Raw genomic sequence first — 27,752 nt, forward strand, 5'->3', positions numbered from 1 at the left:
ATAAATAACTTAATGCAGTTAGTTTTCATGCCATCTTAACTCAGATTTCCTTGGTCTGCCATTCAGGAGCTATTTGGAGCATGTGAAATAGTAGATAATTGTCTGCAAAACTGTTGCATCCATTTTTTTTTTTTTTTGTTTGGAATCATATGTGCATGATTTTCATGCATGTAGTAGTCAATTATCAGTTATATTAAGTACAGAATTAAAAAATAAATAAAAAAGCAAGACATTAAAGTTCTTAATTCAGTCTTTTTTATTATTAATCAAAAGCTTTGTGGTTACATTGTACAAGGTGACAAATGTGGGGCTTTTTTTTTTTAATTTTTTTTTTTTTTCCATATGGGCTACACTTACATGAAGTACACAGTTGGGAAGGCTGCACTAAGTCAACTCCACAGCCCAAACTGCTTTCATTTGAGCTTCAAACAACTTCGGCCCTCGTTTCAGTGTGGCTGCCTGCACGTTTTGCAGTGCTGCAATGAGACCAGGATTCCACTGACGTTTCAATCATTTAAAAAGAACACAGAAATCTGTTTAACAAAGGAAACCAAAATGCTTTAGTAGTGAACTGAGGTCGACTAGAAATGGGAATTTCACTGAAAACCAAAATCCATTTCTGTAGCATGCATTGCTGTGTTTGACCTTCGTATATGGTAGAACTCAGTGAACTTCTCAGGTTCTGTAAGAAACTCAAAAGAATCACAAAAATAAAGATGGGGATAATCATACTCCTGTCAAAGGTACTTCAGCAAACAGAAGATCAGAAAGTTGACATTGTAGAAGTAGCGACTGATCCCTCTGAGAAGTAGAGGGCTGAGTAGTCAAGGAGACGGCAGACATCCTAGGTTAGTATTTCCTTCCTCCCTGGATGCAACTCTGCAGCAGGTATAAAGCCTTGCCCTTGTCCTATATTTCTGCTGAGTACATGTGGAAGTTTATCTGTAACTTTATGGGATGGAATGACAACAAAAATAGCGCAATACAATGGAGTTATTTCAAAATACAGTTCCTCTCAGTATTGAGTAGTTACTTGCTAGAACAAAAACAGGGAGTTAAATACAAATATTCAAGAGAAAGCATTGCCTACAAGAGAACGCCCTACCTTAAGCCTTGAGAGTCATTTAAAGCAAGCAATTTTGTTAATAGGATTCTAGCAGGAGCCTATACTACGAGCTTTTACCACTGCCTTTAGATGACAATTTGCCATCGTAAACCTAATGTATTATTTATTCTAATTTGCTTTTATCATCCAGGTGTCCCCCTTCAAACCAGGGACCTTTGTTCCAGGCACTGTAAAAATTCATTAGAAATGTGCCTGGAGAGATTAAGATGAGTATCTGGCTACATCTTGGCCTTGATTGCAAAGGAGCACACTGTCAAGCCTCTTAATAACGTATTTACTGATGTTCAACTAGATGCTAGAGAACAAAATTGATCATTGTGCTTAAAAATGCTTGCTGCTGCCTTACAGCGGTGAAAAATGTTAGCATTCATCATACATATGGCAGACCTGTTGGCAGAACACCAGTTCCACAATCACTCTTCGTGCCCTGTGAAGGATCTGCTTTCTCGCTGGCCTCAGTTTTCCACAGGTACCTGAGCGGCACAGGAGAGAAAAGCTGTGGGAGTCAGAGAGGGAGAGCTCTTTGGGGCAAAGGGAATTTGTAATGCAACCCCAAATAGAACAGAAAAAGAATAGGAAGATCATCGCAAAGCTCTACCAGGGCAAATAATCCTATTCACTAGGCCTAAGAGGACTTGGTCTTGAGTTTCTGTGAATATTATTCCTATTGAGAAGCTGTTCTTAGAGCAACCTTACTCTCAGAACTAAAACCCACCTAGTTTCAATTTTACTCATTGTTATGCCGCCTGAGTAGCAACTAGCTCTTTTCCCATCTTTGTTTACTTCTTTCACACGTTTTTTTTTTAAACCATCCCCGGTCTTTCTTTTACTAGGTTAATGAATGTAATCCTTTTAAACAACTTCTCACAAAACAACCTCCTTTTTGTCCTGAGCAGCTCTACTTCTGTCCGTTTCCCATTTCCTGAGCACAGGTGACCAGAACAAGACGCTGCCGCAGATGAGATGTGGTCAGGAAAGCTGTGGTTGTACTGGAAACCCCTCATTTGTTATAAGCAAGACCTGTGTTTGCTTCTTTCCCAGCTGCATCACACCAGTGGCCTACGGGTCATCCCATGACCTTCTCAGACACTCATGTCCATGTTGTAGAGTCCAGCTCCCGATCTCCCATCTGTAGCTGAAACACTTACTAGTTCCTTAGTGTGCTTTTTAAATACGTTTACCTGCTTTTATTACAATGGACAGTTGAGTCCTCTTCTGTACTGACAGCAACTCGCACCTCATGTGCTGTTGGCAGATTTCAGCAGTGCAGCTGATGCTGTTCGTGAGGGTCATTAATCACAGCACTAACTAACCCTGATCATCAAGGAACTCCTGATTGCCTCATCTAGGAAACCATGTCAACAGCCTGCCACCACATCTTTTACCCAGTGTTTTGCATGTGCGTGTCGCAGTTCTGGTGGTAAGGCTCTCTCCTGCTGACTAACGATTTTCAGTGTGCCACTGCAACAACAGCTTCACAATTATTAATAGATGTGATCTGGAAGGATAACAGAGGGGAAGACGGGTGCAAATAAGGGTCAGAGCATTTCAAGGTAACTTAAGGTTTTTAGAAGTTGTCTTTTAACTTGAAGCAACCTTACTGAAGCTGTTTAGTTCTGCTCATTTTCTTTTTAAGACTTTATAAAATTGTCAAGATATGATTAACCCTCAGCTAGCCTAGAAGTGCAAAAATCCTGGAATAGCAAATGGCAGGATTTAGAGGCTCTAACTTTTGTGGCCTTCTCAGTTACATTCTAAAAACTCCAGGAAAATCCATTACTTCACCAACATCTCTGTGATTCACTTACATGAGGGTGAAATGACAAAAAAAAAAAAAATTAGTTCTGTTCCCACTTTCTTAATTCCTGAGTGGGAAAATTTGTAGATTGGTCTTTGGATCCAAGTAGAAAAGCAGCCAACTCAAATAGGATTTTAAAAACAAGCAGAGCTGCTGATTAAAATATTGGAAAAAAATGGGACCACCCACCAAGAAATCAGGCACAAGGAAGCACAGGAATTGAATAGGAAGCAAAGAATGGAATAAATGGAAAATTAAAAAAATGCCATAAAGCTTTCCTAAGAGTAGATTATGCCACAATAGCCACACATAAAAAACAAACAAAAAAAAAAAACAAATAAATTAAAACAAAAACAACATCAACAAAAAAACACAAAACACCACTTTTCTAAATCAAGGAAATGAGTAAGCCTCATCTTACTGGAATTCAGGAAAATATTTGCTAGTACACTACTTGAAAAACAAATGAACAAACAATAACAAAAAAACCAACAACCAACCAAACAAACAAAAAAAGAATTAAGCTAAGGAAGACAGCAATTACTAAATAAACTCTGAATATAAGCCTGCGAAGTTGTTTTGAAGGGGAACTCTCAGGCTAAGGAAAGGTTACTAGTGGACTTACAGAACAATCCCAGCCAGATTGTATTAATTATTTTTGTGGAGTACCTTAACCAAGGAATTAAGCATACGATCAGCTGATGACACCAAGCTGGGACACTGTTAGCACAAAGGAGGACTGAAATTTCACGTAACAAAGGGCACAAAACTCATTTTACATGATGGGCTTGATTCAATATCCTGGAACGTGGCACACACCGAACTGAGCAAAAGCTCTCAGGTATGGTATTTTCACCATAAAGATAAACCCCACTGGTCACGTTTCTTAGCTGTGCTGCAGGCACAGAAATATATCAAATAAAATTGCTCGAAAAAATGCCTAAAGACAAATTTCATACAGCAAGTTCCATGGGAAGACAAAGAGAGGCAAGAAAAATTGTTTTATATTTGTTTAATTAGAGACAATCATAATGTTACTTAACTTGCAGAAACACAACAACCCAAATCCTCCAGCATAATCTAATTCTTATTTTTTCAAGTTATTTGTGAGTGCCACTCAGCCCTTGTGCATCCTGATCTCCCTTCAATCTTACAGACATAATCTGCAAACTGGAGATTAAACTACTAGATCAATAGAAGCAATACAATGTGACACTAAGTCCGTTGATCCTGGAAAAATATTTCCAAATTTGGTCTCTTGCTCTCAGAGCTGTCAAATGAAGCCAGTGTAGGACACTAAGTCAGAAGCAGTGTACTTCTTTCTGAAAACTTACCTGGAATAACGTCCTGTGATGTGCCTGAGGTATTGCAATACTCAAGAGAACCTCTGTTTCATGAGCCAGGCTGGTTCATCTCTAGTCCTGCACCGTATCAGGTGCGTGCACCAGCTCACGTCTATAGTCGTGCAAAGCGTAGAGATTCCTGAACAAATCTGGGCATGCCAGAAAACTCACAGGAAGCCTGGGGCTTGGATGAAACTGATGACACCCTTCTTGTAAAAAGCTTTTTGACACCCTTCTCATGCAATGCCATTGTAATAGTGCAAAGGTCAAGGTCATAACCTTGGAATGAGTAACAAGAACTTTACTATCAGCATCCATAAAACAAAGGTAAGCTAGGTGTCTCATTAAATCCTCAAGGCTTGTGAGATATTGGTAGCATGCAGCTCTGCAAAGAATAAAAAAGAAGTTAAAATATCAAAATATTAGCTGCTGTATTTCTAGCAGGGCTAGGAAGGTGTTAATGCCACCACAAAAGGTCCTGATGAGATCTTACCTCGAATATTGTGCATGCTTCTAATCCAGCAGGTTGATAAAAGATTTACTGAAGTGGAAAAGGTGCAAAGAAGGGTTAGAAAAATGGCTGGGGGAAAGGCATCCTCTTCTGTGACAGGTATAGCACAGTTATTTTGGCAGAACCAAGGCTGAGTAGGTTTTGGGAGTAATCTATGAAAAGCAAGTAATCCATGAAAGCTCAAGAGGTGACAGATTGGAAGGGACTTTTTACTTAGGGAGAGAGAAAGGCTATTTAAACTGAAGTCAAAGACGTTTACAGAACATGAGGGTGTCAGCTGGCTTTGACTACACGTTATTAGAAATCTTTAACCATTTAGAGGAATGGAAATTAGGAGCAACCTTACAACAAGGGTACTGTCAAGATGGAGTTCGATACCTCTGCAAATAACTTGCATGGCACAACATGGCTGTCCACAACAGCTGGGATCAGAGCCAATGGCGGAGGAGGTCTTCACCAGTCTTTTCTATGTCAGGATCAGAACTGAGTCTGAAAGCTTTGAATTTCCACATGCATATCAAATTAACACATTTGCCACCAGCCAGTTTATCACCACCTGCTATCTTGCATTCAATTGTGTTACACAAGAGTGTAAATTAACGTGAAGTGCAATTCTCGTAATTATTATAGTTGGGGAACAAATGGGGCTGCGCATATGCAAGTATCTAATTAGTCATGTAGTGGTTGCATGTATGTGGAAATACCCTGTTTGACTACGAAATCACACTGAAGGCTTTGGCTTATACAACGATGCCTGTAGTTGCTACTCTTGCATAAGGAGAATTAGGCCTTCTGTTTTAATAATGCTGCACCATTCCGTTCAATTCTGAGCCCTTAATCTTGCATCACAATACAGCATTCCTGTAGCAACAAATACTGGTGTAGTTTTCAAATTTTCCATTTTGTGAGATGCCAGTTCCTGGCTTGAGGTAAATGGATACAGTGGACTACCTTGACACAAAATTAGATTAATCTTAACTGAAAAGAATCCCAGCGTAGCTGTAATAGTAAAAAGAATATGACTTTATCTACTCAGGCATTTTAGTTTTCAGTCTTCTTTTCTCACGAGAGCTCTATAGCCTTAGTATGTCACAAGTAGTTTCACCAGCTCTGTTTGTTTTAGACTGAGACAACTTGGCCTTATTAGCTCCTTCTATCCCCTCCAGTTTTGGTGGGGTCCCAAGTGCCTCCTTAGTTATATTGCAAAAGGAAATCCTCAGAAACCACATAAAGCCCTAAAAAAGCTGAGGGCAAAATTGAGTGGATCTCTGCTCTCCTTGGCAGCATCCTCCCCTTGTGCAGTGCTGCCACGGGTGTCAATGGAAGCTCTGCGAAGAGAAAGAGAATCACAGGCCACAGGTTGACCGGCTCTCCATGGCAGGAAGGCCACACTCGTTTCTATATCCTTTTCTGTAGCTGCTGTATGCTTACAGGAGCGTGTTGCTGGGATTTCTAGGACAGAATGTCATCACTGCAGCACTTCTGTAATTTGCAGACAATGGACTATTAAATAGAAATGTAGTTCAGAGGACTGGGCATAGGATGAGGTCACGCTGTCTAAGGCTGGCAAGATACTTGCCTTTCTACTCAATTTGTAGGGGCACCTGCTTGTTTCTGAATTATTACTGCTTCTTTTAGGTTTGTGTTTTTACTTAGATCTTTTCTCCAGGAAATGAGAATTTATTTTGCTTATACATAGTAATTAGGATTGCTCCTAATTAATAATTCATTTTAACATTTTATTTCCTTCCCCCTCTCCCAGAGCAGACATTTAAATAGTTCTGTACGTGCACATACGCATACCCCATCACATTTATTTCAGCATAAGCATGAATACCGTGAACCAAAAGTTTGGCATCCCTACGACTGTGAAGGCTGACTGCCACCTATGGGCAGGAGCTCATGTTAGCATATTTAGATAAAATTTTAATATTATTCTTTGTAATTAATTCAATTTGTAATTATTTTAGCAGGACAGAGTTTCAATTCATTTGCTATATACTTTTTCCACAGCAACCATTTAACATCCTCTGAAAGCTGAATATTAAAACCAGCGCTTTTACGAAGGAGCATCAGCTTTACGGTGAGTAAAAAAAAAATGGGGTAGGATGTTCTTATTTTTATTACTCTGACTAAGGAATAAATAGAAGTACCCTGTTTATCCAAGCAAAGAAGTGAGACTCAAAGGCACACAGCCAGGTACATCGCACTAGATAATGCTGTATTTAATAATTACTGTAATTTTAAAGGTTAGCTATCTCGAGGTTTTAGTATTTTGTTTACTGCCTTGTTTTACTGAATTCATACAAATAGCTTAGTTGTGCAGTCTCATGAAAGTGTGTGTATCATTAGTATGCCATAGTAATTTTCTAGCTGAAAATGTTCATTTTTCAGAGAAAAACGAAGGCTAAAGTGGGGGAAGGGAAAGAAGAGTATAAAAATGTATGGCTTGATTATGTAAGCCTTGATTTTTCTGATAATCGGTCTGGTCAACATTTACTCAGAAAACTAAAAAAGGAAGCGCAGCCTGAAATGCCAAATTTATTGTATTAAAAATAGCGTTACCAAGTCAGTTTTCAGGCACTTACAAGCAAAAAGGCTGTCAATTCTGACTATCTGGTTACAAAAGAGAAAAATGCTAGATTACAGCTACTACACTGTAGTGAGCTGCATAAAGTGGGTATCCTTATTCTCAGAAATAACGCATGTAAAAATTGCTGAAAATCTAGCGAATTAATGTATATATTTTTGTTTGAGGAAAAAAAATCATTTTGCTCCAATAAGCAGAAGTTGATTGTAGCCATTATGTTTTTCCCTTTTGGGGCAGGAGCATAGAATTTATGAGGGAGGAGAGACAGGAAGAAACTTACAAAAGGGAAAATTGTATTAAAAGAGATAGCAACTAATAAGGAACTAAAAATGAGTTTGATGCTAATTTTTTAAAATTCCCTTTCTGAACTAATCCGAGTCCTGGGCCTTCCTATTTGTGTTCTGTTTTATTAAATATGATAATCAAAAGGGAAAAAAAATATGCTAGTGCTTATCTTGTTCGTTTTCTCTAAGTTTAATTACTAAGTGTATGTTATAAAGTTATGAAATATTGTAAAAGCTGTATATGCTTCAACATCAGACATTATCACATCAACGTTTTCTGATTAGGTGCCCTTTATAATCTATAGAATTCAAGCATTTATGGTAAAATATTTGTGCTTAGGAGACAAAAGCATTTTGTAACTGAAGTAACTATGTTCTACACCAATTTAATTCTGATACATTTTGCCTCTTAATACTGAATTAAGACACTGCAAAAATAGCATTCTCCAATTTACTTTCTTGCGTGTGTCCAGAGCATTTCCCTGTATTTTCAAATGACAGTTTAAACTTAACCTACTTCATCTCCGTGGATGAAAACTTTGTATCAGACATAAATTACTCCTTGGTATGTTTGATGAATCCAGCTTAAAACAAAACACAGAACTGCACGAACATCTGTGACAAATGACTTGTCTCAGCTATTCTGTTCTTTCTTATTTAATCTCCCACTCGAGCACAATTTTGTAGGTATACCATTTTGTAGTGCAGACCTCCTCCCCAACCTACTGCTTACAAAAGGAATAAAAAATATTATTTTCCACATGTTGTACCAAAAACTGAACAGAACATAGTCAGACCTTTTAAAATGATTACTACTAGGAGAAGGGAAATAAGCAAATAATCTAGAGCCCCAAATTTTCAAGAGCAACGAAAGGGGGAAAAAAAAGTAAAAATGCAATATAGGATTGTTAAATTAATAGATCAACAGCATATGAAACAGAACCCTCCTTTTCTGGTGACACTACACTGAATTACTTATACAACTATAAACCCAGAGCAAAATTTTTCTTTATGTAGTCAGTTTTATGAATATTGAGGTATTCCTAGTTCAGTATCTTTAAAACCGAGGCCTTGCTAAAGGAGAGGCTACTTGGAAAGATCTCTATGATATCGGCAAACGCAGCTACGTTTCTCCTGAATTTCTTCCACAACTGATCTATGCTTGTTAGAGGGAAAAAAAATAAATACCAGGCAATGCACCTAATTCTTTAAAGTGCTTGTTGTTAATTTTATGCCTTTCCAAAAAGACAAGGAAAATTCCACTTCCCAAGTAAAGAGACACAGAACATCGAAAAATCCTAGCTTTAAAAATGAGTCTTTCTGCTCTTTACAGATGTCTCATCAATTTCATTTGAATGCTGCTCATACTGTGTAACACAGATTTTACTTTACGTAACCCATATCGGCACTAAGTAATATTATTTGGTATCTTTTAACTTTGTTAAATTGGTCGTGGATTTTTACTATCCCACGTATTTTTTCAGTACTTAGCTATGTGTCTGCATTTTTCAACGGACTTTCAAAAATATTCTTCTGTTCTGGTCTATTCCACTTGTGTTTTGACACTGCAGAAGTGTATTCAGATACTTGTAATATGCTTATAGATGCAACTGGAGAAAAAGCAGATTATATTGTGATACAGTGGAATGAATGGGACTTTTTTCTCATGGAGAAAAACCTTTTTTTGCATGATAATTTAATTTATAGACGAGGCAGGGAGCGAAGCACCTAGAACTGACTCATTGTGAACTCCAGAAATGCAATGAGCTTCCCGAAAAGTCTGCAGTTACCTTGTTTTTTAAGTAAGCTCGCAGAGCTGACAGCTATTAACAGTAGCAAGGACTTGCATAACAAGGACTTGAAGGGAGGCTTAGCACTACCCATGCCCGAGCGATTTAAAGAGAATGAAGGCACGTACTTCTTTATGATGCATTATGTAACAACACAGAGGGCAATGGGAGACATTTAAAAAGATCCGGGACCCACGTTTGATCTTACACTTGTTATTTTACAGTGCTTATAGCCTAATGCTTATCGAACACCTAACTGAGGAATGTGATCCTGTACAAATGAGTGTAAAATGTTTTAGAGGACATGTTTTATGTCTCGTGCATCTTTAGGAAAACATAATAGGTTCTATAATTCATTTTCTTCAAGGTTCTGCAATATATGCAATCTCAGATAAAATAAAATTGTCAAAATCAGTGATATCTGGACCTTCTGGTTCACATTAGTGTGAAGGGAAAACTGCTGTTGAGCTGACACATTGATAGATTACGAGTTCTGCTGAAGAATAGCTAAAAATGGTGATTCAATCTTGTCGGTACTATATAAGAAGAATAACAGAAGTGGAAATGTTACTCATGATATCGTGTCTTTTATCAGAGCCCTAACGGGTTCTGGTGCACTGAACACATTCTCCTTCTGAGACCTTCTGGCTTTATAAAATATCAGTGTAAGAGAACAACGCTAAATTTGCCCATTAAAAAAAAATAAAATAGGATGAGCTTGTGCCCCAAATTTATTTAAACATGAAAATAAAGATTGGAAAGTAAAAAGACTGCCTTTTGAGGTGTTTTTTTTTTTTCTTTTCTTCTTTTTCCCTGCTCATTTTTTACAATAGAGATCCTGGTCTTGTACTGATGAAATGGAGAGCTACAGGATTATGAAACACAAGTAACATGAAGGACAAATCTGACTGAAAGAGATGGAGAATGTTATTCCAATTATTTTAAACTTAGCCGGGTTAGTTTCTTCACTAACTCGTATCGATACAGCTCCCCTGAAATCAGTATGGTGATACAGATCCATCCAAAGCGTATCTGGCACGTAAGATAACGCGTCACCTTCTGTTAGGACACGTAAACATAAACACATGTGGAGAGAAGTCTTTTCTAAAAACCTCACTAATCACTAAATACTCGAAAGTGTACTTTCAGAAGAGGCACCTGAAACATCTCTGCTCTTTTACCCCTGCTTCTCTGCTGATCTCCGCCTCGTGTGGTCATTTACACTGAAACGAAGTCGGGTTTAAACACTGACTTCAGTCCCTCAGTGCTTTATACTTATCTGTGCTGCAGCAGATCAGCAGGAAAGGCTCAAGATGGCAGGGAACCGGGGCCTTGCTGGCTTGCGTCTTCCTCCCCTGGAAAGCACCGACCCTTCGCGGTGCTTATTCCCGAATCATCCAAGAAGTCCTGCAGTAACAGAAGGGGAAACGACACTTCACAACCCTCATCCTCTGCTGGCAGGGAAAACAGGTAAGGAAGGGGGAAACAGAAACGCTGGGGGTGGGTGGGGGGGAGGATTTCTAACTGCAGGCTCCCCTCTCTGAAGGAAACCTTGACAGGAACTTCATTTTGTCACCAGGACACAAGCAGGCAGGCACCTCGCATCTCCCATCCCTCCGTGTGTGCGTGTTTTTGGGGAAGGGTGAGGTATTTTTTTGTTGTTGTTGTTGTTTTTTTTATCGGGGCGTCTCTCACGTTATTCACAGCACCTGTAACCGTGCTCCTTGTAGCGTGGAAATTTTTATTTAAAAATAAAAAAAAAAAAGGGGGGGGGGGGGGAGGTTTGCTGCCCAGCAAAACCATGACGTCAGCCCGGCTCTCGGTTTGGGGGCCGCTGGGGGCTTGTGTCACCTCCTTGCGACCAAGTTGCCACCAAGCCGGGCCACCTCCCTGCCAACCGCCACCCACCGCCTCCCTCACTCCCGGCTCTGCCTTGTGCTGCCCTCGCCCCGTCCCCATCAGTCCCCACCATCCCCATCCCCTCAGCGGCCACAGCAGCGGAGCCGCCTCAGGACGGCGGCCGTTGCCCGCGGCGGTTACCTCATGGCGCGAGGCGGGAAGGAGCAGCCGCTGCCCGCCGGGGGAGCTGGGCGGGAAACGGGTGCAAAAAAAAAGGGGGGGGGGGGGTGTGCAAAGCAAAGCAAAGCCCCGTTCCCGCCCGCGGCTGCAACCCCCGGCGCGCGCCGTGCGCACCTGCCCGCCGCGCGCCCCGCGCGCTGTATTTCCCTCCCTTAGCGACAGGGGAGGGGCGCGGCGCCGGCGGCGCGCCCATTGGTGGAGAGCGCGGCGCGGCGCAGCCCATTGGCTGAGGGGAACCGGCCAATGGGGAGCGCTGTATCCGGGAGGCTGGGGGGACGGGGAGCTATTTCCAGCCGGCTCGGTGACGTCAGCCGGGGCGGCGGTTGGCGGAGCGGGTTGGGGGGGGGGGGGACCGTTAGGAGCCGTTAGGAGCCCTGAGGTGGGGGCTCAGCGCCTGGGGGAGCCGTCGGCTAAGCCGTGTGGGCAGGCTGCTGGAGGAGAAAAGGTGCACAGCCTGCTTGGAAAAGGCTCGTGCGAGTGTTTAAGGAGCGGCTGCTGCCTTAAAGGAGGTCCCGACGCTGCCTCAGTGTGTCTTTAAGCATCTCCCCCCCGAGCTCTGCCTTCACGGGGGCACGGTTCGTCCCTTGGCTGCCACAGGTTTACCTGTAGCCCTCCAAAATCATCTGGTCCAACATCCCCTACCACCAATGTCACCACCAAACCATGTCCCCAAGCACCACATCCAGCCTCTCCTTGAACACCCCCAGGGACGGTGACTCCACCACCTCCCTGGGCAACCCGTCCCAACACCTGGCTGCTCTTTCTGAGCAGAAATGTCTCCTCATTGCCAACCTGAACCTCCACTGGCACAACTTCAGGCCATTCCCATGTCCTACCCCTGCCACCTATGAGAAGAGGCCAACCCTCAGCTCCCCACACTTCCAGGTAGTTGTAGGCAGCAATAAGTGTACCAACATACACCAAAGCACACAGTATAGCCACCTGCCCAATCTTCCTTTCCCATTTCTGACTCCTGTAACGACAGCATGGCTCGCAGGCAGGACTTTGAGAAGCTGAAACCCAATAGATGCTTCTAGCTGCAAGTGATCTGTTTGCTATTGTGTTCCCAGCACCGCAATCACAGATGGAGTTGCAATGGTGTTATGTTACAACAGAAGATGATAAGCGAAAACAAAATCCAAATGCACTGGTCTGTCTTGGCAGGAAGTGTCTTGGAATTTGTTCTCCACTTCAATGTGCTGGGGGCCCGTCCCGAAGCTCGTCTCGTTCAGCCTAATTAGGGCTGAAAAGTTGGGTTAAAACAGAGCTGTCCGACCCAAGTCCTATAACCATCCTGCTTGTGTCCTGATCCTCACTATACTCAGCAGGGGAAGGCTGACCATGGAACTGGCTTCTTTGAGGGAAGAGAAAGGCTTGTCAAAGCTTGTGATACCACAGGTGAATTGGATTCCTTCTTCAGGATGTTCTCTCACTGGGAGTCAGATGGAAGGATGCGAGAGCCCTTTTCAGGAACTGACTTGTGCCTTTTCAGTCTCACTGGCATTTTCTTGCTATTCCCACCCGATTTGGAAAGCTGCTTGCAATAAAGATGAATTTACCACACACAAGGTGGTGTTTATGTATTGTATTTGTCCAGTAATCCCACACGCCAGATTTCCTGTGAGTTGCCTGCAAGGCTCAGGAAATATTTTTTTGTTGGTGTCGCTTCTTTCTTTCATTCTTTCTTCTTTTTTTTTTTTTTTTTTTTTTTTTTTTTTTTTTTTTTTCCACGCAGTCCCTGGCTGCACGGCTTCTGGAGTGACTTGGGGAAGTGTCAGCTTTCTCCGAGATGTCAGATCAGTGTTAGCAGGAGATGAAAAGCTGGTCAAGAATATTGAAGCTTTTCAATTTTAAACGTGTTTTGTGTGTAAAATCCCTCTTAAATAATTAGCGAGTGCTCTAAGCATCACTGCATATTTTATATTTCATCTGCCTGGAAGAAATGGACAGTTCTGTCGCTACAAATTAACCGCGATTTATTTTGTGATTCTCTGACCGTTGGAAGAGGGACTTCATAGTTTATTACTTTTTCGTCCAATTATTCAAGGAATGGGGCTGGACAGAAGAAGGCTTTAACCACAGCTTTCCTTCTACTCCCAGTCCCAGCAGACATTTCAGTTTAGAGAGAAAAAATCTGCACAAGCTGAAAATGTGAAAAACAGAGAGTGAGTGGCTCAACGGTACAAAGGGATCGCAGTGCTGGATCTTATTGTCTTGGCTGCTGTTGGCTGTAATGGTTTGTTTATTTTACCTTTGACATAGCCTCATCCTGCATTTCGGTGTCAGTTTTTCTTAGTTGGGGAAAAAATCATCACTGAATTGCTGTTGGGTGAATTAGTCTTAGGCACCACTGGACACAAATTGTGTTAAAGCATTTGGCACAAAAAGCTGTTCAGATTTAACCTTTTCCTCACAGAAATGGAGTTACTAATGATTGTTTTTAGGGAATGAAGGATAAAATCACCATTTAATTCATTTAGATGATCAGGTTGTTGTTGTTATCGAGGCTCTTTAAACAGATGGCTGTGTCAGAAGTGTGTTCATGGCTCTGCTGCGGACAACTCTGTACATTTCCATGCTGCAGAAACCAGCAGGCCCCCAAAAGCAACATGAAATAGTAACTGTTCCATCCATTTTCCTAGAAAGCCGTTCTGTCCTGTCTTTGAGACCAACTTCTGAGATGGTTTTGTATTTCTAGCGTTGCAATTGACAGCACTACTTCTGGAGGAACAAAATGCATCGATCTTCACTAGCAACAAGAATCTCGTGAAGCCTTTAGAAAAGTCTCTTCCAGCTCGCCAGAGACGGACACGTAGGACACTGGTGGCCATCTGGGGTTGTAAAGAGGATGGACTGCAGAGGTACTCAGATCTGCTGAAAGGCCAGGTCACCAGTCAGGCCAACTGGGATGGCAGGGAAAAGACCAAGGACTCGCAGAAACCTAATTCTCTACTTTGGTGACCAAACTGTCGAAACGCTCGTTTTCTTGCAGCCTCACCGTGGTTGGCAAAAGCTATTCCAGAACGTTGCAGAGACTGATGCTGATGGAAATGACATGCAGACATGCTTCACCATTTATGCTGCTCAGTTGCCGTTGAGTATGGCAAGCTCTTGTGTGCTCAAGTGCAGGGAGCAGAATAAAATAGACCAATCTATGAAGACTGGAGGGGTTATTTAACACCAGGGGGCTTGGGGGAATTAAAAAAAAATATATATATATTAATCAGCATTTCAAAAATTGTCTTGAATTACAGCTTTCCTGTTGCAGTACAGCTGTCTGACTAGTATTTTGGTATTTTGTTTGCCAGTAGCTTGGGACCAGATATCGAAAGGTGGTAACACCAAAGGAGGCTATAATATTGTGTTCAAAATAACAGAAGGAGGAATTCTGTGTAGTATTTCCTAAGGTAGTGTAAAATTTTACTCTATTCTTTAATGAAAGCTATCTATGCAGATATAACAGTCTGTTTCTTCACTGTTGGCCTGTTTGGGAATCTACTTTCGTATTTAGAACAAAGCCAAGCACAATGTGATATCATGTCAGTAAGTAGTGTTAATCTCTGCATAATTTACAATAAAGGGCAGGAAACTTGAGAGGAATGTCCTTTTACAGCCCCATATAATGAACAGGGAAGCATGTCAGCTAATTTTCCCAGTATGTGGATTGTTTTCAAGTTTTAAAAGTTTTTAAAAACCTTTAATGGGTCTTCCTCACCCTTTCTCAACCCTGAAAAACAGTCTCTTCAATAGCTAGCGTAGAATTTGAGTCTGGAGATGACTGTTACAGTAAATACCAGCATGTCACTTAATACAACGTCTTGCCAAAAATTTCTGCAATAAAACCCACATCCTGTACGTATACATATTTATCTATCGGTCCTAGAGTATAATCTAGGCAGGGTTTAAGCATCGCATTTCAAAAAAAGGAAATCCGTGTAAACCACTCATTACCTCTTCATCATCTGAGCACATGCAGACGCTATCATCCCTGTGACACCCTTCTAATCCTGTGTGGAACGGCTTCATGAAGAGAGATGCATCTTTAGCGTACATGGAGACTACTGAGTTCGAAGCAGAGCTACTTCCAGGCAAGAATGCAAACCAGCAGAGAGGGTTATTGCCCACCTCTTGCTTAACAGTCAGACAGTAGAGGTCTTGCCAATGAAATCAGCTTTTCAGGGCTCTCAGACAATCCCCATTTACTGGATGAGAGAGCTCGCCTTAGTGGCATGAGTGGAAGCATGGCACAGCCTCTTCCACGGTCTTCAGAGCTGAGCTATGTCATCTGCTATGCTTGCAGGGGACTGTTTGCCTTTCCACAAACACTTAAGATGCAATATTCCCCTGGTGTCTCTGTAATTCCCGTTTTGGAGTAAGGAAAGGGATCATTTTAACACAAGAACTGCAGTCGTGTCTGACTCCGAGGTAGACAGAAAGAGGGAAATTTCCTTAGTGCTGTCTTTTTAGGCTTTCTTTAATTTCTGACATTAAAATGGACATCTTTGCTCCTGTGCACATACTGTACCTCAACTTCTTTTGCATCCTTGGAAAAATTACTTTGCTAGCAGTTGTAAGTCACACAGTGCTTTTTTCAGTGGGTATAATTCAGCACGCAGGAGAGGTGCGTATCAAATTTATGGGCTGAAATGGAATCGTCAGCTATTCACGAGGCAACACCAGCAAGAAGGATGGCTTATGGCTTCTTGTCCTGAGCAATCCACAACTTCAAGCAGCTACTGGGTTAACTTGTCTTTACAGAGAGCAAAAGCCCCTGGGGGAACGGGGGAATCCAGCATTACTTATCTGTTTAAGAGCTGCCTCTGTGTGTTTGAGTGGTGTCTTGTTTTGTTTTTCCAAGGGGATCATAACTCATTTGCATAAACAGTTCCTAGTCCATAATGAATATACATACCGGGGTTTATAATAGATAAGTTAAAGAAGATTTTATGAGACAGCAAAGCACGCAGTAGTAGAAGGGAGAAAAAGTACACTTTTCATGCTGGCTGGCAAGAATAATCTCTTAGAGTAGAATATAGCTGGAATTTGTAAGTTATCCAAGTATTCATATGAAAATTTAAACAAACAAACAGGTATTTATGGGCACACTGGTGTTAGAAGTGCTATGGTATACTGCCTTTGTGCATTGCATTCAATATCTAATAGGTAACGTACAGGGCCAAAGTGCACAGTGCTTGTAAAAATTTTATTAAAGAATGCACCACATTAGGCTGCTGGAGAAAATAAGAAACAATGTGGTCTTAATCATTCGCATGGATCTGGCATGACTTCTTCCAGGATAAGAAGAACAAGGATTCTTAAGTAGAAACTGGGACTGGTGGCGAGTCAGCTGCTACTCAGGAAAAAAAAAGAGTGAAACTCTCTATGGTATCCTCAGCAAAAGAAGGAGATTTAGGATACTATGGTCTGTTGCAGAGAGCTAAGGGCACATGCTACTCTTTAAACTCATTTACCAGTAAATGAGCTCTGATAAGATGTTGGAGAGATACAACCATGTTGTAGGTGTGGGTGGAAAGAAGATGCACGGAAAAACAAGCTGGTTGGGTATGTGGAGAAGCATGTTGCTGGGGAATCTTGTGAGAAACTTCCAACTCGCTGACATGTTGTGTATAAACTTGTGTCACATGCTGTTGATTAGGCAGAATTCAAATGCTGAAGAGACAGAAGAGTGGCAGAGTCCCCGGCTTTGTGTGATGGCTGAGCAGCCCAGCATGGAACAGTTAATCTCTCGCTAACTTTTTGTTTGTTGTGACTGCTTGGTGCTGTTTCACGGCAATTTGAAGGTTATTTGATGGACTCCGGGGAAGGGAACCTGAGTGGCATAGACAATTGGAGTGGGTACTGCAACAACTGGAGGATGCGAGAGGATTCTTCAGGAGAAGAGCAGAGGGATACAGGGAGAGGGAGAAATGAACAAGCAGGGAGTGCAAAGAGGGATCAGAGATGTACCATTCTGGCCTAATGTGGGAAGTTTGAGGCGTGTACCAGTACTGTTTGCTTTATGTGGCAGACCCCGTTATCTAATTATTTCATCTGTCGTATTTCTACAAGGGATGTGCAAGCCATACTGCAACGTGGAGACAAGCACTGAAAGCAGTTCAGCTGCTGCAGTCTGCAGATGCTGATGCCTGTGGTTGCTCATAACCTGGTATGTGGGGAGGAAGCTTAGTAAAGAAGAGGAGAGCCTCAATACATTTGGTTCTGTGGTTCAAACAGCTGTAGCTGTCAAACAATGGTGTTTCTGGTTTCAGAGTTTGCTTGGGTTGAAGTTCTTCAGACCAAGCTTCCCGGTGATGGTGCCATTAGGAATTTGCAGTATAAAGCTCCTTGGGAGCAGCTGCCCTTTTTTCAGTTTCCGTGGCAGTAGAGCAGGTTCCAGGGAGTGGGAGGGGAAATCTCAGGGAAAATTTGCAAGGCACCTGAGAGAGGTGTGGAGGGATGGGGAGGGGATCTGGGAAAAGCCAGAGGGATGTCACGGGTATGTGGCAAACTTTGGGGTGGGGGGGACTCAGTCTCTTTCTCCTGTATTAGCCTATACCCATCTCTTCCTCCCCAGGGGTGGCTCCTCATGTTCTTGGAGTTCCCAGCTTGTTTCCAAAGCCCACAGCCGTCTCCTTCCCCCCTTATAGCTGTCTTTCTCTATCAACTCAACGTTGCCCAGAAAAAAAAAAGCAAAACACCTCCTCATGGCTTTGCTGTAGCTTCTAATTATTCTCTCCCTAAAAGAAAAGGATGCCAGGAGCGACTCCTGCTACAAAGCAAAGAGGAGGCAGAAGGTGGGTAAGGGCCATTTAGGCCAGAACAAGAGGACGCAGGCAAAGTCATTGCAGTCTTCAGCTGCTCCTGCCTTGTCTTGGCCGACTGAATTGATGTCACTCGAATTGTCGAGCTGATGTCAGAGGCCCAATCTGACCTTAATTTTGTTGCTGTGCACAGAATACCCCATTGGAAAGGACCCACAAGGAGTCAACAGCTCCACCCCGTTTGGTATTGTCCTCAAACTTGCTCAGAAAACCTTCAAGTCCTTCAATCAAACCATTTATGAAAACATTGAAGAGGCCTAGTCCTAAAATGGAGCCCCGGGGAACCCCACTGACATACCACCAGCCTGACGTAACCCCACCTACAAGAACCCTCCAGGTCTGACCTGTCAGCCAATTGTTCACCCATCTTATTATGCTTTTAGCTAACTGTATCCTGGCCAGTTCATCCACAAGGATACTGTGAGAGACGGTAGTGAAAACTTTACTGAAATCCAGAAGGATTACAGTGACTGCCTTCCTTTGGTCAACTAGCTGGGTGATCTTGTCGTAGAAGCAAATTTGTTAGAAATGACCTTCCCCTAGTGAACCCATGCTGGCTCTGGTCAATGACTGCGTTGTCTTTTAGGTGCTTGTCAGTAACTTTCAGAATAATCTTCTCCATAATTTTACCAGGCACTGAAGTAAGACTGCCAGGCCTGTAATTGCCAGGATCTTCTTTCTTGTCCTCCTGTGCAGTTGTTAGGGATGTGACTTTTGTTAGGTAAAGCACAGTCTGGCAGGTGTTGTGAAGAAAACATAATTGGTAAAAGTACCAAAACTAACCCTTTACAAGAATAGTTGCCCAGTATTTTGCTACACCAATCAATGGACAACACTTTAAAGTGCACCACGAACGGGTAAAGTGCTCTCCACCTCATAAAACTCATCTAGCTCAGCCCAAAGAGAAGCAACACAAAGCTACCTTCAGGGTCACCCAGCTGTGTAGGACCTTCAGGGACAGCTGGGACCAAGGCTGCACATCCAAAGCCTTAACGCCCTTCTCCTCCTGGCTACTCACCGACAGTCCTGTCAGCAAGGAATGGGGAGGTAGCAATAACCACTCCTCCATTATTAATCACTCTTTCACAGAGGTAATGAATATCCACAGTCCTTTACACACTTCCAATTATTGCATAGTAATTAATGCGTGCATTTAGCCCATCCTGTCCTAAACCACAACATGCCTAAGTCTCCTGAGTCATTTCAAGCCTGTCTTGTAGGTTTCTAAACCAGGATCAATTAATGGTAGGTATTTCCTGCACACCCTCTGAAAACTCTGCTGCTGCTTCCCTTCCAAGTATGATTTCCAGTGCAGTGATCATCAGGAAGGGGTGATTGTAATGTACACGAGGATTATAGGTCTGTGAGAAGAAAATTGATGAGAGCAGTAGTTTCTTCTCCTCTCCATACTTTTCAGTATATGTGGAGGCTGCATCTTTGTGTCTAGTTTAATGAGGAACTGAAGTAATGCTAACTGAGTGTGTGTTGGAATCCAAAATTTTTCTCTTTACTCCAGATGTTTTCTGTCCAACCAAAATCTTGGCTAGCTGACCTCTCCACCTCGTTGATATTGCTCCTCTTTCTACTAGCATAAGTAAAACACAGCTCTGTTCCCTGAAAACTTTCCTGACGTAGGTTACTAACCGTCTTCCCTTTCATTCAGGTGTTACCATTGACTGGTCTCATCAGGGTCTTCATATCCATGCAGTGTGTAAAATTGCAGTCCTTATTTCATTTCTAAAATCGGTATTCAAGACTTTTAGTGTTTATCTGGCCCCTCACCACAAGCCCATGAACTGGATTTACCTTCACTGCAGGAATGCTGGAATGTCCAGACTCAATAATTTCAAAATCTCAGCAACTGTATATTTTAGATACTTAATCTAAAAGATTTTTCTAAACTGTATAATCTCACCATATTCTTAAGGGATACCATCTGGCTGTACCATCACAAAAATCCAAGTATATCCTCCCCCAGCCCAAAGATATAAGATTTTTTTTGAAGTAGAACTGTTGAACATCTTTTTACAATTAAAACAAATCTAACAATTATTTGAAGATGAAAGAGCATCATCAAAGCTAGGAAAGTAGATTGTATGACCTTCCTGCAAATTACTTGAAAATCCCAGACCTGTTGGGAATCTGGAGTTTGAGAAATGTTTGTCCTAGCTCAGGAACACTCTTCTTCCTGCACTAGGGACAAAAACCGTAATGCAGATCTCTGAATGCACCATGGGAATAACAAGGCAGGATACAGATATTAAACATTTACTTGTGACCACGTCCCACTCTGGTTAGTGCTTTCATGGATTAGGACTGTTATTAGCAGTGGATCTGATGATGAAGACAAACTTTCTCATCAACCTTCTTTCTACTCAACTCTAGCTTTTTAGTATCCTGCAAGCCCACAAGTCACAGCCCACGTTCGAGCTGTGCTGCATCAGGGGTCTGGCTTTATGAATGTCCCTATTAGACGAGGAAAGAGCACAGTCTGGAGAACAATTTGAGGCACCATTAAGGCCTTAGTGGGTATTACTGTGTATTTAAGTCAATCTGCAGCACTCTGTCATCTGGATCCTACATCACACCCCTGTAAGGTTTTGTTTTGCCGAAGGTCTTTTATTCGTGTGTTTTCTCACTATCAAAGAAGCTTTGTTAGTATACTCAGTGTTCCCTTTCTGCAAGAATCCCTCACAGTTCAATGTACATAATTAAATATACGTGTATGCCCATGTGTATTAAAAAGGACAGGTTTATATATACATGCCTATAAGAAGAGCAAATGTGAGGTGAACTGCTATTCACAGATAATCCTAGGCCAATGCACAAAATGCAAAACCCATATGTAGGCAGGTGGATGAAGTAGTGTGTCTTTTTATAACTGAAATTACAGGAACGTTGAAAAAGTAGAATGAGACTTTTGTTTGAATACCTGTTCTCAGTATTCATACAAGCCCTGAAAGCTCTGCGAAGGTGGATTTAATTTCTACTTAAAGAATTCAAAAAGATGCAGAGAAAGAAAAAAAGAAACAAACCACACATTTTATCTGATCCTCTTTGAATGGGTAGTTGAATGGACAGAGTTCCCACTTTTCTCAGCTCTTGGCTAAATATATTTCTTTTGTACCTGTGACGGCAAAAGGGGTCATTTTTTGTACACGGTGTTGCTAGCCAGAGAGGCTTCCAGCACTCTTGGAGACCATCAATTTCCTTTCTCAACAGTACCACTACATCTTCCGCTGCTGTGGGTTCCTGTGGAAGTTCCTAATGCACGTGAACGAGTAAAACTGTAATGACAGCAAACTGCCTCCAGCTGAAGTATCACGATGCAGTTTCACAATCAGCCTAGGGTGACCTCAATCCATTTTGCTGCATCCTTCCCTCATGCCCCCCTCCTGCCAGCAGCACCAGTCGTCCTACAGTTACAGGCTCACCTGTATCAGCAGCCTGATTTGGCAGAAACAGCTGCTTTTGGAAAGGGAATGGGTTGTGAAAATTAATGTGAAATGATTTTTTTTTTTCCAGCTTAATCATGTCCCTTCCCTGACTGAACAACCCCACAGGAGTCGGTTCCATCACAAAATGATGAAAAGACTGTGAGTGGGGCAGGAGGTAAGGTCGTCTGATCTTCAGCAGCAATGCAGATGGCTTAAGCTGGGAAAATCTCTCACTAAAAAGGTATTAAAACAGGCTGATAGAAACAAACTGTGCAAACTGCCAGGACTTGACAGTATCTGCTCTTTGACTTCCAGCTAAAATATGAGTGCTGCCTTGTTTGTAATGTCTTTAGGCCTTGTTGAAGTGTCCTAAGTAACAGAAGAATGGAAATTGGATAGTTTGGGATTGTTGTAAGGCTCTGCCATGCATTTAGTAAGCATGATCCAGTATCTCTGATTTCCGTACCAAGAAGATAAAGTAAAACTGTTACCAAAACTAGAACTAGTGTATACAGTAAGTGGATATAATAAGAAAAGTCAATATGGCTTTTTCAGAGGGAAGTTGTACTTCTGAAATCTATTAGAGTTCTTTATGATGAGTGTAGAAAGGTGAACAAGGAGCTAAGAGTGATCCACTTTGATTTCCAAAACACTTTTGCTCTGGTCCCTGAGTAAAGGCTTATAAGAAATTGAGTTCATGATGGTAAGAGACATCATGATGAGGTAATGGACAAAATCTTCTGTGGGTCAGTAACTGTTTAAAAGCTGTGCAGCAGTGGATAAAAATAACTTTTTTTTTTTTTACAACAGATATTTGTTACAATTACACTGGGGATCCATGCTGTTGTTTGTGGTGGTTTTACCTTGCTGGGCAGCTAATCTCCACCACAGCCATTCTCTCGCTCCCTCTCCTCAAAGGAAAAGGAGGAGAAAATATGATGAAAGGGGCTCTAGGGTTGAGATGGGGACAGGGAGATCACTCAACAATTATTGTCATGGGCAAAACAGGCTCAACCTAAGGAGATTAATAAAATTTATTACCCGTTACTAACAAGCTAGAGCACTGAGAACCAACCAACCAACCAACAACAAAACCTAAAATCACCTTCCCTACATCCACCCTCGCCTACATCCTCTCCTTGAGTGGTGCAAGGGAATGGGGAATGGGGGCTGTGGTCAGTCCCTGAGGCTTCTTCTCAGAGAGGCCACTTCTGCAGTCCCCCGCTACCAAAGCCTTCCCTTGTAAACCCAATACAATATTTTATTACTAAGTGAAATCAAAAAGCTGAAGAATGAGGTGATGAGCTTTACTAATGATACTAAGTTCTTTAGGATACTAAAAGTAAGTGCCAACTGTAAAGTGTTGCAGAAGGAGCCCGTGAATAGCTGCATGAGGAAGAAAAAAAAATGTAAAAAAGCTGACACGATTAGGTTAATTTTAGAAAATCCTAACTTTTCAGTACAGAGTGATGGTTTCTAAACTAATATTAGTACCACTCAGGAAAGAGGCTGTAGAATCATTTTGAGAAGTCTGATGAAAATACTTGGTCATGGTCTAAAGGCAAACCTCCAGGAAGGAAACTGAGAACAAACTGAAAACACTGGTATGTCACTCTTTAGTTTACAAGAAGAGCAAGAAGAATGATCAAAGATGTCCATATGAGGAGATAGCAAATGAAAACTAAACAGACTAAGACTTTTAGAGAAAGAAAAACTGAGGGGATACTGTGCAAGATGTCTTTGAGAATGGTGACTGGTATGGAGAAGGGCAGATGGGGAGCAGTTATGTACAGCTTTGCACAACAGGAGAACTGAGTGGGAGTCTAAAAGTGTCATCTGGCAGGTTCAAAACACAGGATATTTATTTTTCCCCTAATGTAGAATTGAATGTAGAATACATATTCTGTCAGGATGACAAAAATGTGATGGGTTAAAAAAGGAATCGGAGAGATCTGGGAGACAAGTCCATTGAAGAATATTGCAGAGTGGTCTAGAAAGAATTCTCCTGCTTGGAAATGCTGAGAACTAAAGGATATGCCCTGGCAAGAATCGATTTTTATGTCTAATGAGCTTTTCATAAGCACTCACAAATTGGCCATTGTGGCGAAGAGAGAACTAAGCTATGAAGACCTTTGGTCTGCCCAAGTACAGACATTTAAACTTCTACTTTCCAAGTAAAATAAATGGCTTTAATGAGGCTTCTAATAATAACCACATAATGTGAGGTTACCACAGGTAAAGGATATTTCAGTTACTACATTTAGCTTAATATTGCCTCAATAACAGCACTGAAATACACAAATGGCATTACTGGGCATTATTCAAGTGGCATTGTTCATATGCTGTGAATGCAACAAACCCCGTACATAACCACAGCTCTCCCTTCTGATAAACACCATGCCATATGTTTTTGTCAGGTACTAATTTGGGGGAGAATTAATCTATATAAAATTATTACATTAGTGTGTCCTAGTTATGTCAAAGGATAGAGCTAGGGGGTTCTTCATTTATACAAATATTACTGAACATTTAATTTCAGTCTGGTGGATAGTAAAAAACGACTACCCACCAAACTCATAGCATTAAATGGAAACTATATTTTTGGCAGCTCATCGGAGAGGGATTAATATTACTGGAATGGCTTTGTTTCTCAGCAATGTCTCCTTAAAACGGCTTCCTCTGAACACATATTTCTATTTTATTGAGAAAAGGAAATACGGGATTCGAAATCAATGTTTTTAAAGGGTAATTTAAGGAAATCTAATCTTGGCAGATGCTGAAATATTTTCAATTTAAAACAAATAGTATTTCTGTCATCCAGTCGGCTTTTTCAGATTAGACCATTACTCCTTGATAAGTTAATTACAAAACAGAAAGAGACTCAACCAATCTAAAAAAGCATATTAATGAAAGTATAGAACACATGTCCAAAAGCTGTTTTTACTGATTTATTGGTGAAATTTTGCTTTGTATATAAAAAACTTTGTCTCCGACGTGTTAAATCATAGGAAAAAATGCTCAATTTTTCACCCAATCACAACTAATTTCTTTACATTGGTACAGTGATGGACTATTGTTTTGCTGTGCTACAATCCATTATGAAAAGTGACAGCATCATAATTGAAATTATTTAAAATATGGTGCATTTAGATAATTCTTTACTTCGGTATAAATATGAAATACAGAAGAAATGCTGTTCTTGGAAACCGCTAGGATGAGCTACTGGAATGGAATTGTTGCTCAGTAGGTCATATTCCCCTGGGGACAGCAAATGAAAAATATCAGAAATCCCTTTGAAATGCAAAAAGAGAGAGAAAGGGGGATGGAAGGAACCTTTTTGTTGTGTCTGAAGCCTGGTCATCTTTAGTCAAATCTTTGTGCCACAGGGCAGACACCCAATATCAAATGCTGTGGAAGTTTCACACTGCATAGGTACTTAGGCTCCATGCAGACATCAGAGACAAATTCATGAGTTTTGGATGTCAGGGATGGGAAAGATTGGGACAGACAATTGAGAAAGGAGTGCAGGAATCTTCCAAAATATCAATTATTTAAAGAGCTGTTGCTGCATGTGTAAAACACGAGATGCTATTTATCAACACAAGACAAAAAGGTGAGGTAGTTTAGCAAGCTTCCAGCTGCTACAAAAGCATATGTACAGCAGAGTTAAGAACCACCAGTGAGAAGGAAAGGCTGAGGCATTAGGCTGAGTGTCAGAACTCTTCAAGAAAGACTTTCACACTTGCCCTGACTCCACCTTTCTGCAACAGCTGTCTCTTCTTGTCAGCATTACTTGTTCCAGCCCTGAGTATTCTGAAAGGGCTTTGCACAGGCTTGGTGTTGGGAGCATGGGGCAGAAATCAGGGCATCTTGCACAATGAAGTGGGGAAAAACAGCTCTGCTGCCTGCATGGTCTGCCAAAAGCCAGAGGATCTCCCTCTGCCAACCCTTGCTGGAGAAAGATTTTGGTCCTTACAAACAACTGGAATGAAACCAACAAAATAGGGAATCAAAACAGTTCTGCACATTCCTCAATTGACTTTAAATTATTGTTCTGGCCTTCAAGAGATGGGAACAGAATCCCTTTCTGTCTTCTACCATCAGTCCTAACAAATCCTATGTGATGATGGTCTGTAAATTGTTAATTTAGTTGCTCAAGTTTCACCATTGGACTGATATATAAAAATAATTTAAAGCACGTAAAACATTTTTCTTTAATTGTTTGTTTGCTTGTTTTTAAACAACGCTCTGTTAAGATAAGGGTTTGGGGTTTCTATTAATTCCTGTGCATTCTTGTATCTGGCATGTATTTACACAACTTTTTTCTCAGCGTTCAAATTTTAGAGCATGATTGCTACATATGGATGTCTTATTTCTTTCACAGGGAAAAACAATCTCCTACTTAGATTCCATGTTTAATTTGCAGTTAAAATTTGCAGTGCATCCCTTTCTTGGAAACACGTCCCTAACACAGTGAATTTGTACCTTGTTCAAGGATCAGGGTCCCCACAGAATTTCCTGGGACTAGAACAAGTATTTTCTTATTCGCATTTGACATTGCTGCCAGGGTATGAAGAGAGAACTTCTCTATTGAACTTGATGGCTCCAAATTCCCATTTGATGAGCTGGCCAGGAGACAAATTTTCAAGGGAAGGCCACAGCTGTTTCAGAAGTGAGCGGACCAGTTCTCCATAAATGTCTTTCCTTTTATATCCCTGGACATACGGGAAAACCTCACTGTCTGAGAAGTTTCCAACAACTGTCTTCTATGAAGCTTAGATTAGGAATTTTTCTTTAAGTTACCAAAACATCCTTGTTTTTTTCATTTTGAACCTGTTCTCTCTGGTTCAACTTAATTTGTTTGGCTTATCTAGTACTTGCAAACTGAAAACACCCTGGAGACAGCCACGGGCAGGTCTTTCTAACATGAGATGTTGTATAACACGCTGGCAAAAAGTTACTCCAGCCCTAGAGACAACCTAGATCTGTTGTTAAATACAGTCCTAAAGATGAACATAGGAGGCAGGAGGAGGGTTATTGGCCAACACTACACAATACCATATAAAACAGGCCAGGCTGGTTTCAGCTTGGCAGTAACTTACCTTTTGTCACAGGTTTGCAGTGTTAGGGTTGCAGCTATACAATAAGAGGCACTTATTTGCTCTCACGTTTGTTAATGTTAAGTTATTCCGATTGCATCACAGCAGGAGACTGTTAGAAAGTATTTGGGAGCCTACTGAGCAAAACTTTTTGTTTTTTCCTTGTACTGGCTTGCTCCAGGAGCACTGAGTGGATAGAAGTAGGGCAGAAGAGACCTGTCTAAAAAGGTAATGTGGTAAAAGAAGACAGCTAAAAGAAAGACATTTTTCTTTAAACCCCTCCCACCCAGCAGTGCTGTTTCTTGGACCTTCAGTTTCATTTGCTTCTTACACTCTTTCTTGCCAAATATGCTTACCTTGCAAAACTCCCCCAGCTTTGGAATGAAGGTGTCAGCAGCTGCAAGACCCCTGAGGGTATGATTATCTTATTTCCTGTCTGTCTGCTATGTTTAAACATATGCCATACTGGAAAGGTCGTTTTTCTAGTGTGACTCTGGGGTACGCTTAATGATAGTCCTGTTACTGACTGACCTCTTGTACCTACAGAAGTTAAACATCTTGGCCAAGTTTTCATTGCTTGAATCTGTGCCAAAGCCTTTTAACGCATGACTTGAGCACTTTAAAACAATGGTGTAGAGCGAGCAAGCTTCAGTCACTTGATGCCAAGGGGCCTGCCTTATTTTTGCAGTAAAGAATCCAGAATTTATAACCACCACAGGGAACAGCAAAAGAAAATGTGTTTGTGCAGACCTTTGTCGGTAATGTCATCCAATTGCTAGGTACATCCTTCCTGGACCAGGCTGCAACCTTGGAACCGTGGATGAAAACACATTATCTGTGGCCAGGGCTTACGATCAGCTTAACCTCAGCTTTC

The 27,752-nt window shown here is 41.5% G+C and overlaps 1 long non-coding RNA gene across 1 annotated transcript; it reads right to left on the reverse strand.

Annotated features, from left to right (window-relative positions):
* Positions 1–3,921: 3,921 nt before the first annotated feature.
* Positions 3,922–11,617, reverse strand: LOC311434786. The gene is made up of 2 exons (XR_014691728.1): positions 11,483–11,617; positions 3,922–10,849 (listed from the first exon to the last, which is right to left on the reverse strand). It is a non-coding gene; the product is annotated as an uncharacterized lncRNA (long non-coding RNA).
* Between the last annotated feature and the right edge of the window lie 16,135 nt (positions 11,618–27,752).

Source organism: Aythya ferina, assembly GCF_964211825.1.
Source record: "Aythya ferina genome assembly, chromosome: 3".
Taxonomy (NCBI): Eukaryota; Metazoa; Chordata; class Aves; order Anseriformes; family Anatidae; genus Aythya; species Aythya ferina.